The following is a 10,921-nucleotide window of genomic DNA, read 5'->3' as shown; positions in this document are numbered from 1 at the left end:
AACAAAGTGCATCAAAGTTCTAGTCCAAGTCATGAGTCATGCATCATCCAATTTGTCATATAACTCATGCAAAATTCTCATGAAATCATGTAAAGTGCACAATGTATGCTTGAATCAAGATGTAAGTGAATATCTACCCAAAACTAGCTTATTTTCTAAGAAAATGCATGAAACTACCTTAAAAACAGTAAAGAAAAGGTTAGTGAAACTGGCCAAAATGCCCTGGCATCACAACAGCAAACTTAAAGCTTGCTTGTCCCTAAGCAAGTACTAGAACAAGAGAATGATGAATGGAATGCCAAGAGAAATGAGTCATTCTTGTGGAAGTGATGTTCCTGGTTTTATGGTGGTTTCATGCATAGCAACTTAGGTTCATTCCTTCACTGGCTTTCAGATCTTTATCATGTTCTAGAATACTCACTTGATTGCATCCCATGAGACTTTTATTCATTGATCCTTTTGTTGTCATTTCAGGGCTTATTTGTGTTCTTAGGCTAAGTGCTCTGTAAGGGGGCAACTCTTTAGAATAAGCTTTCAGCCAACACTCCCGAACCAGTTGGTTTAAGGTGCTAGGTGTTGAAGCACCCCTAAGGACTTACTTCCTCAAGTCTCTCCCCCATACATACACACCACAGGCACATGGTTTGTTTATTTTCTTTCCTTGAGGTCTTGGTGTCCAGCACCTCTTTGGGTTACTAAATGTTCTGTAGCAAAGATTGCTCTTGATAGTGGACTTTCAGCTGACAATCCCGGGTTAGTTAACCCAAGTTACCAGGTGATAAGGCACCCCTGAGAGCTTAGTAATCTAAGCAGATCTTTGGTACAAGAGCACCACAGACACATCCCTCAAGACTCAAACCCTTGGTGCTTAGCCTCTTTTCTTGCTATTTTTCTTTTATTCTTCTTTGATTGTTCTTTCCCTTTTTTCTTATTAGGATATTGTTATTTAGCTAGTCTAATGGGGTGTGTTCAAGCATATGATTCATGACAGATAGTTGTCTTCCCACCTTGTGGTTGAACCAACTTAGCTAACTTATGACCACACCACAAACTCAGGAACTTACTCCATAGTATGAACTCCATTCTGGTCTTTTATAAAACACTCATTCTCTTTTCATTTGATTCAAAAGGACAAGCATACAATTAAGTAAGGAAATGATGCAATAATGTCATTCAGACTAGAAAACACAGCCCTAATCAACAAAAAGTTTAAAAGACAGAATTGAAAAAGGTTCAAACTAACATGGAAGCATGTTCTATTTCATACAAGATCTTCCTTATTTAAAGCATAGAAAGAAAATGGACCAAAGAAGGAACTCCACCACCTTTTACTCATGTGGATGCCCATGCTCCCCTCCTTGTTTGTCCTCTTTGTGTCCCTCTTGAGTGCTCGTACTCCCACTCCATTTGCTTTTTCCAATCAACTTCTTCCAGAAACCACCATCTTCCATCTTCTTCTTTAGTGTTTCCTTCTGCTGTTTCACCTTCCTTTCTTCTTGTTCTACAAAATCTTTTTGGACCTCATCATATGTGGGGATAGCATAGTGTAGATAATGCATATGACCAGACATGTAGTTCAACTTGGCTTGAGTGTTTACGTTGAACTCCTCCCTATGTAGTTGCTGTCCTTCATTAAGTACATTGAACTCATTGAATGCTTTCATCTGAGCTATTTGCCGCTGGTTGAGTTCTTGCAAGTGCTTATCTTGACGTTCATGCCTCTCAGTAACTTGGTGGATGGCTTGAGTGAGTTGGGAGTAGTGTTCCTGTTGCTGCTCCATCTGTTATTTCTACCACTCCTCTTGTTGGCTCATCCAGTTGGACTGAAGGCGTAATATTTATTCTTGTCCTTCCATATGTCTCATCCCCAAATCTTCAATGGCTCTTAGAAGGTGATTCATATTCAAGTTGGTTGGGTCATGATGTTCTTCTTGTTGATATTCTTCCTGATGAGACTCTTCTTGGTGAGGTCCTTCTTTTGGTTTTCGTTTCCCTATTTGAGGCCCTCTTTGTTACTGAGCAGGCGTCGTATAAGTTAGACGCTGAAAGGTAATTAGCCTCCCAAGATTTAACCAATCTGGGTTGCTATCCTCGAAGACAACCCTGGCTTTCGTGCACAGTCTGAGGATGGTGCTGGGGTACCAAAGCCTGGCACCCGAATCAATCTTCTCAGCTGACTCTTGAATTCCTTCAGCTATCAGTTCATGCACGTTGATATCTCCACCCCGTACTAGGCAATGTACTATAGTAGCTCGAGTGACGTTGACCTCAGAATTGTTTGCGGTTGGGAGGATAGACCTCCTCACGAGTTCGAACCATCCCTTGGCTTCTGGGCTGAGGTCTCCTCTCTTGATGAATCGGGGTCTCCGATCCGCATACCTCTCCCAGTCAGCTGCTATAACACATATGTCACTCACGACTTGTTCGAGTTCATCATCATCAGGGCTCTTACTTACTCTTGCTTGATAACCAAGCTCATCAAAATGTGGTGATTTCAACTGAAGAGTCCTTGTTATAGCATTGGGGCTGAAGTCCACCTCTCTCCCTCTTACGTAACTTTTGAAGGTGGGAGCCTTGGTTTTGTCTTCTCTGACCACATTTGCATAGAACTCTTTGATGAGGTTTGAATAAATCTTTCCCTTCAGGTTCGTAAGTCTTTGCCAACCCCTTTGTTCAATCTTCTCTCGAATCTGTGGGCACTCATCCTCGTCAATTTGGAATGTTAACTCAGGCAGTATCTTTTTGAGCTTTATCCGTTCGAATTCGAGTTCATGGAACGCAGTTTTGAATCTCTTCTCGTCGAAAGGAATGCTCTCCTCTGGTTCCTTCCTCTTTTGCCTCTTGGAGCTTGATGCTGCCATGAATTTGAGTTGCTGTGTGAAGATAGTGGAAGGTACGGATAGATGAGGAATTTGGTTGGTTAGGACAAGGTGTGATTTGGATGCTGAAAGTGTGAAGTGTGGAGAATGGGGGTTTGAGTGTGAAGGGAAAGTACGGACTAGGACTCACTTATATAGGGAAATGATGAGGGAATGAAGGGTATGGATTGATGTGGTGGTTGTTGGATGGACGGATGGGGTTTTGTAGGGGATGGGCACAAGGATCATCGTCTTTATGAGGGGGCTTGGTTCGGTCTTCAAGGGTCTCATTCTTTTCAATGTTGCATGGCAACATTTTCCAATGTATCCCTCCTTGATGCACGTGTGTAGTACCCTCCTCTTGTGGTGTCCGAACCTTCCTCATTTAATTGTCCAATCAATCCCCTTCAATGCTCCTTTCCCTTTTCCTATAAAAATAAAATAAGAAAAATTAATATCATTGAGAAATTAAACTTTATGGCTAGAATAATAAAGAAAACGAACTAGATTGTTTATTCATGAACACCAACTAACTAACTAACTGTGTATCCTTATATGCACATTGGTGGCACCTTGGGTGACACCAAACTTAGTTTGTAGCACTGTGATGAAAAAGTTTTGTTCAAGGCTCCAAAATTAGCATGCTCTGGTTTGTATTCATGCTCTCTCGGCATGCTTTGAACACCAAACTTATTCTTCACTATATACTACCTAATAAGAATTTCACCAAGTGTTTGTCAAGTTTGGGTTGGGATTCATGAATATTGACTTATTCACTATTTTCTAAAAGCATATAAAACATGGGTTGCCTCCCATGTAGCGCTTCTTTAGCGTCACTAGCTTGACGTTTCTCCTTCATCAGGGAGGTTGATAATGCTTCAAGTCTTCTCCTCTGGCAGTAAACCTATATCCAGTGGTTGTATCAATGATCTCTACATGTTCCAAGGAGAGAACTCTGTTGATAGTGAAGACCTTAGGTAACTGAGATGGTACAGTGGGGAGATCAGGGGGGATATCTGGGAAGTAAGCTGAGATCACTTTATCCCCTGGAGAGAAGTCCTTGGTAGGGATCTTCTTGTTCCTCCACCTCCTTGGTACCTTCTTCTTTGTTCCTTGTGATGTTGTCTTACTCTTTGTGACCTCTTTCTCTAAGGAAATTTGGTTACTGGTCTCATATGATTCTGGTGGTTTGGGTTCCTCCTGATTTTCTTTGAGCTGTGGCAATTGCTGTTTGCCTTGTTCATCAATCAAGGGAGTTTTCAGATGTGCTGGTTGTGCTTCAGTGCTTGTTTCCTCCTTCAGTATCTCACTGTGATTCTTCCTTGGTTCCTTGTTCTCTTGATTTGTTTCTTGTGAAAGTTTGAAGACATTAAAGCTGAGTTGTTCATCATGGATCCTCAAAATTAGCTCCTCTCGCTCTACATCTATGAGTGCTCTGGCTGTAGATAGGAATGGTCTTCCCAATATGATTGGGTGAGTATGACTCTCTTCCATGTCCAATATGACACAGTCTGTTGGGAGAAAGTATTTCCCAACCTTTACCAACACATTTTCCACCACTCCTATTGCTTGTTTTTGAGTTTTATCAGCCAGCCTGATGACTACATCTGTTGGCATTATCTCATTGATCTGCAGCCTCTTCATAAGGGATAAGAGCATCTACATTGTTTAGCTCCATCACTCCTTTAGTGTTCCCTCTTTCGGAGGCATAGAAGTAGTCATTCTCTGCTACAGTTTCAATGACATCTATGGCCTCCTCAATGGTCTTCTTCTTGTTCAGAGATCCCCCGGATGAGTGGTCTACTACTTTCTTTGATTCATAAGAAAGGCCTTCATAGAAAATGTGTAGCTGCACCCATTCATTGAACATATCTGGTGGATACCTCCTTGTTAGGTCCTTAAACCTCTCCCATGCTTCATATAGAGTCTCACCATCCTGCTGCCTGAAAGTTTGAACCTCAGCTCTCAGCCTGTTGATTCTTTGAAGAGGATAGAATCTGACTAAAAAATTGTTCACCACATCTTCCCAGGTTGTCAAACTCTCCTTAGGGAAGGATTCCAGCCATTTAGATGCCTTATCCTTGAGTGAGAAAGGGAACAAAAGTAGTCTATAGGTGTCAGGATGAACACCATTAGACTTCACAGTATCGCATATCCTCAGGAAGGTGGTTAGATGTTGATTGGGGTCTTCTTGGACGCCTCCTCCGAATGAACAGTTGTTCTGAACAAGGGAGATGAGCTGTGATTTTAGTTCAAAGTTGTTGGCATGTATGATTGGCTTTTGAATGCTACTCCCACAGTTTTCTGGGTTTAGGTTGATGTAGGAGCCTAGAACTCTTCTCTCTTACCCAGCATGATTTGCTAGACCTTCTCTGCCATGGTTGTGAGCCTCTTCTTCATGAATGTTCTCCATATTCTCCTCCATGTCTAGTTCAAAGTACTCTTCCACTTCCTCAGCACCCACTACTCTTTTTCCTCTTGCTTCCCTCTTTAATCTAAGTAAGGTCCTCTCAGGTTCAGAATCAAAGGAAGTTGAAGCCCCGCTTCTCCTCTCTATCATACAACCAACAAGGTACAAGTAAGAAAACAAATCCAGAAAGTATTCTGTTAGAATTACTGTTAGTGTGAGTGATGCAATATATCAAACAGTTAGTGGGTTAGTGAACTGAATTGTAAATAACTAAAAAAATAAACGAAAAAGTAGGGGGAAGGAAAGAAATTAACTAAAACTGAAAGCGAATTAACTCAATAGAAATTTAAATCAAACAAAAGAAAAATGCTCAATCTAGTTATCCTCCAATTTAATCATTGTTGATTCAAAATCAATCCCCGGCAACGGCGCCATAAACTTGATACGCACAAAACTTGTCTCTCAACAAATTTTCTTCGGCAAGTGTACCGAATTTGTCGTCAAGTAAAAACTCACAATAGAGTGAGGTCGAATCCCACAGAGATTGATTGATCAAGCAACTTTAATTAGAGGAATGTTCTAGTTGAGCGAACCAGAATTTGATTTGAGATTTGTAGAAAATTTAATGGCGGGAAAGTAAATAGCAGAAACAGTAAATGCTAGAAATAAAGAGCTGAATGTAAATAGTGGAAAGTAAATTGCAGAATCTTAAATGGGAATGGGGTAATTGCTCATAAAAGTAAATGGCAGAAATTAAAGAGAATGGGTAAGATCAGAAATGGGGAGTTCATTGGGCTCAGGAGATGTTGCATTCTCCGGATCAAGTTTATTTTTATCTCTTCCTCAATCAATGCATTCATTGATCTCCTTGGCAATCTTAAGTGATCAAATTCCAATTTCTTGGTAATTCAATCTCTCAAATCTTGATCAATAGCCAATTCTTTGGTCAATTGCTCATGAGAAGAGATGAAGTATGGTCACTGATTATACCACATGCATTTCCCAAATCAAGTTTTGGTAGGATTATAGTCACATATCCATCCAAACCTAATTTGGTCCAGCATGAGAAAGCATTTCTAGCATGATCTCTTCATTCCTCTTTCAAGGTTCAGAAGAGATCCAAGTATGAATAGCTTCTTTTCCAAGATAACTACCCAATTGGATGAAGATCGAAAGCTTTCTAGTAAAATAAAGAGAAAAGATAGAAGAAGGAGAATGAAAACTAATATTGATCCATCAAATTCAACAGAGCTCCCTAACCCAATGAAAGGGGTTTAGTTGTTCATAGCTCTAAAAAATGAAAACAAAGATGGAGAATACATGATGAAAGTAAAACTAGAAGTGCAGAGAAAGTAAAATACAGAGAGTAGTTCTATGCCAAAGGCTCCCTAAAGTTTCCAACTCCCTAACTAATTCAAAGCTACTCATATATATACTACTCTTCTCATCTTCTAGTTGGCTCTTCAAGTCTTGGGTATGGGCCTCTGAATCTTGAGTTTGAAGCAGTTATCCTTTTCATTGGGCTTAGCTTTGCTTGCAGAGAGAAAAGGTGAAGTAGGCAGGGACTTTGACTCAGGACGTTAGTGGTGTCAACGTTAAGTGAAAGTGTGGGTTCGAGAACGTTAGTGACAATCACCTTTTTCACTAACGTTCCTAACCCAAATATGATCACGTTGACTTCAACGTTAGTGGCACTAACGGGACCACTAACGTTGCCTCTTGGTCCTTCGCACACATTATTGGGACTTACCTTTCCCAATAACGTGGAGAGTCCTCCCTTGTCCCTACGTTAGAGTCCATGTTAACTAGGTTAACGTGGCTTCTAACGTAGCAGTGCCAATTCTTCGAGAACGTTAGTGACACTTACCTTTGTCACTAACGTTCCAATGTGTCCCTTACCCACGTTAGAGTCCACGTTAACTAGGTTAACATGGCTTCTAATGTAGTAATGCTAGCCATCCCCAACGTTAGTGACAAAGGTAAGTGTTACTAACGTTGGCTCATCATCTCTTTATCCACGTTAGCTTCCACGTTAACTAAGTTAACGTGGGAGTTAACGTTGCTCATGGTGGCTCTTGGTGGTTCACCCCAACGTTAGTGACAAAGGTAAGTGTCACTAACGTTGGCTATCAATTGCTCTCTCCACGTTAGCTTCCATGTTAACTAAGTTAACATGGGAGTTAACGTGGCTTATGGAGGCTTGGCCAACGTTAGTGACAAAGGTGAATGTCACTAACGTTGGCTTCTCTTTTGCTTCTTAACGTTAGAGTCCACGTTAAATAAGTTAACGTGGCAACTAACATGGCCAATTATGAGCTTGGTCCAACGTTAGTGACAAAGGAGAGTGTCACTAACGTTGGCCTTATTGTCTTCTTCCACGTTAGAGTTCACGTTAACTTAGTTAACGTGACTCTTAACGTGGGCTTATGATGGCTTCGAGGGCGTTATTGGCGATTACCTTTCTCATTAACTTTGCAAGTTAGCACCCATTCCACGTTAGAGGTCACGTTAGTGGGACTAACGTGACTTCTAACGTGGTTCTTCTTTGCTTCCTTTGTCCTAAAATCAAGCAACAAAGTGCATCAAAGTTCTAGTCCAAGTCATGAGTCATGCATCATCCAATTTGTCATATAACTCATACAAAATTCTCATGAAATCATGTAAAATGCACAATGTATGCTTAAATCAAGATGTAAGTGAATATCTACCCAAAACTAGCTTATTTTCTAAGAAAATGCATGAAACTACCTTATAAACAGTAAAAAAAATGTCAGTGAGACTGGCCAAAATGCCCTGGCATCAACATGATGAAGTCGGCCTCCCACAAACGAGTTATAAAAAGTAATCCCTAAAAGAGACCTAACAAAGGTCCAAAAAGAGGACTACTAGAAATAACAGGAGGGACCAACGTAAAGAAGTCGGCCCAAAAACCTCAACGATTATAGAAAGTAATTCCTAACAGAGACCTAACAAAGGTCCAAACAAAATGGAATTACTAAAAATAACTTCAGGCAGAAGTGACGAAGTCGACATACAAAGATGGACCCAAACATCCACAATCTCAAAAGAATCAAGCGACAAGTATGAAGATACAAAGGCAATCAAAAGAGGTTGGACAACAAGGCTGCAACACTCCCAAAAACCTAAAAAGTACCAGACAGATGCAGACAAACATGTTATGAAAAGCACAAGTTATAATAATAACATACCCAAGAGGTTACCAAAAGTCAGCCCCAAGAGCTTGAGAAACTACTTTGTTTTTCAAAATAAAGTTGCTAAAAAAGCAACTAAAAGAGTATTAAGAAGTCAGTACTACCAATTAGAAAAATATAAAAGTTCAAAGCCCACAAGCCGAGCTATATACACAAACATCCAGAATAATCATTGAGGATCTGAAGATTTCTCAACTGCATCAACATGGGGCGAAGGAGGACGAGTCTGAAGAGGCACCATATCCACCGTCCCATCATCCCGGTTCAAGATTCGACAATCAGGATCTGACTCAGGATGAATAACTGCAGGGGTTGAAGAAGTCAGCACAACCGAGACCTTAGCGGAAGGCACAGGAGGAGGATCAACATCATCATCATCATCAGGGTCATCAGGGACAATTTTATCGTCCCTCACAATGCTGTCCAAACTGAAGAGAGTAAGGTCGAGCTCGGACGCAAGAACTCGAACCTGCTCCTTCAGGTTCTCATAAGCAACGGTTATGCTGCCTACAAGGTGACCGTGGAGCTCGGCATAGTTAGCTCGGGCAGACTCCAAATCTTCCCTGAGACGCATCATTTCCCTATAGGTCGTGACATAGCTTTCCTTATGCTTCAACGCCGTGTCTTCAGCCAACTTAGCAGAAGCTGCCAAGGCAATAGAACTAGCCTTTTCACCCTCCAACTCTTTCTCTAACTTGGTCACCTTCACCTCAAGCTCCTCCTTTAAACCCTTCATCTGATCGAACTCCAAATTGGATTCCTCCATAAAGGCCTTTGTATCATGAATGGGAACATCCTGGGTAGTCCGATATAAAGTCGTCCCCATGTGTGCCATCTTGATGCTACTTCGAGTAATAAAATCTAGATGGCGAAGAAGAGAAACATCGTCAGTAGGGATGGTACCATAAGGACCGATTTGATGGTCAACAAACTCGACAGCATCGAAGTTAGGGGCATCAAGGTTAAAGGGCTCAGCTGTCTTTTTCTTTTTCGGAGGAGGAGCGCCAGAGGTAGCGACAGAAGCCTATGGAGGATTAACCAAACGAACCCGAGGAGTAGGGATCATCCTCCTCGGTCCAGGAGAGCTCGGTACGGATGGCTTCGACTGAACCTGAGAGGACCCTTCCCCGGCTGTTCCAAGGGTTACCTGAAATCGTAGGTCGATGACGAGATCTTCTCTGCTGATCGGAGATGATGTGTCCGGCTGTGAGTGAAGGTCGGGGCTATCATATCCGACTTATTGAGCTTGGCTGTACTGCTGATCCTTCGCCACCGGAGGGTGGGGGGTACCTGCAAGGGACTCCGATGCTTAAGTTAGCAAGGGTATTAGGCAGGTTTTAGTAGATTCAGAGTATGAGTTACACTTGGGTGCTCTAGTGTATTTATAGTAGTGTGGAGTGACCTTTTTAGATAAGATAAGTTAGTTATCTTATCTTATCTTATCTTTGGGCGAGGTCAGCTTATCCTCAAGGGAACCGCCCTTCTCTCTGTAGGCTTGGGCTGCCTTAGGATTTGGGTCGTGTTCCTTGATTTCGGGCCCTTCTTTGGGCTTTCCTATCGATTTGGCCGAGCTCTTTGAGAAGAGGTCGGATAGTCTGACGTAAAGAGGTCGGTCGCCTTGTTACTGAACATCCCGGGTCGGATAGCTCGACCTAGGGTATGAACAGTGCCCCTGCTCGAGCTCGGTCTTTATTTTTGAGGTCGAGTCCTAGTTCTTAGGACTTCGATCCTTCTTTGGTAAAGCCGAACTCGAGCATCTTGTCGACTTCATCTTAGTAGCGTTCTCCTATTTGAATATGGAACGTTTCTTCTTTCGTTTCCTCTGAAAGGGCGTGCTTTTGTATTAGCGTCCTTACCTTGAGAACGTGCGAGGGTTTACTGCCCTCATTAATGCATTTTAAATGCTCCGTTTCTCTTGGCTCTTTTATTTTGAATTTTGCATTCAGAAAATGGTTTTCTCTTTTCTGTAACTTTCCCTCTTTTCTCTCTGTTTTTTTGTTTCACCTCGTTTTTCTCTGTGGCGCTTTGTCTTGGTACTTTGTGGGTGCTTTGCTTGAGAGATGATTTCCACAACTTCCCTGCTCTGGCTTTCGGCTTTCTTCAGGGCTTTCCTCCTTTCTTCAGGTTTGGTTTCTGTCTTCTGTTTCTTTACTTCTTTATTTGTTTTTCCTTCAATTTTTTGATAAGGTTCTGATGCATGCTGGAAAGTTTGATCCTTTTTGTGTCGTCATGCTTAATTTGCTATTGTGATGCACGTTTCTGACATTTTCTTCTGATGATTGAGGTTTTGTTTGTTTGCATTACTATTTCTGACTGTCGCCTTCGTATTTTGGAAATTTGGGTCGATGAACTGTTTGATAATCTTTTGAAGGTCGACTGCACCTTTTGTAGCTTTGTAGATAATGCTCTTTCTTATATTTTCTTTGTCTTTCTCTTCGTGT

General features: G+C 41.6%; 1 non-coding gene across 1 annotated transcript; it reads left to right on the top strand.

Annotated features, from left to right (window-relative positions):
• The first annotated feature begins 4,723 nt into the window (after nt 1-4,723).
• On the top strand, nt 4,724-4,830 carry LOC148548824 (small nucleolar RNA R71). Its single transcript, XR_015898268.1, has one exon. It is a non-coding gene; the product is annotated as a small nucleolar RNA R71 (small nucleolar RNA).
• Nucleotides 4,831-10,921: the final 6,091 nt, after the last annotated feature.

Source organism: Arachis ipaensis, chromosome B8 (assembly GCF_059453495.1).
Source record: "Arachis ipaensis isolate K30076 ecotype BB chromosome B8, ASM5945349v1, whole genome shotgun sequence".
NCBI lineage: Eukaryota > Viridiplantae > Streptophyta > Magnoliopsida > Fabales > Fabaceae > Arachis > Arachis ipaensis.
This window is presented reverse-complemented; position numbering and strand designations above follow the sequence as displayed.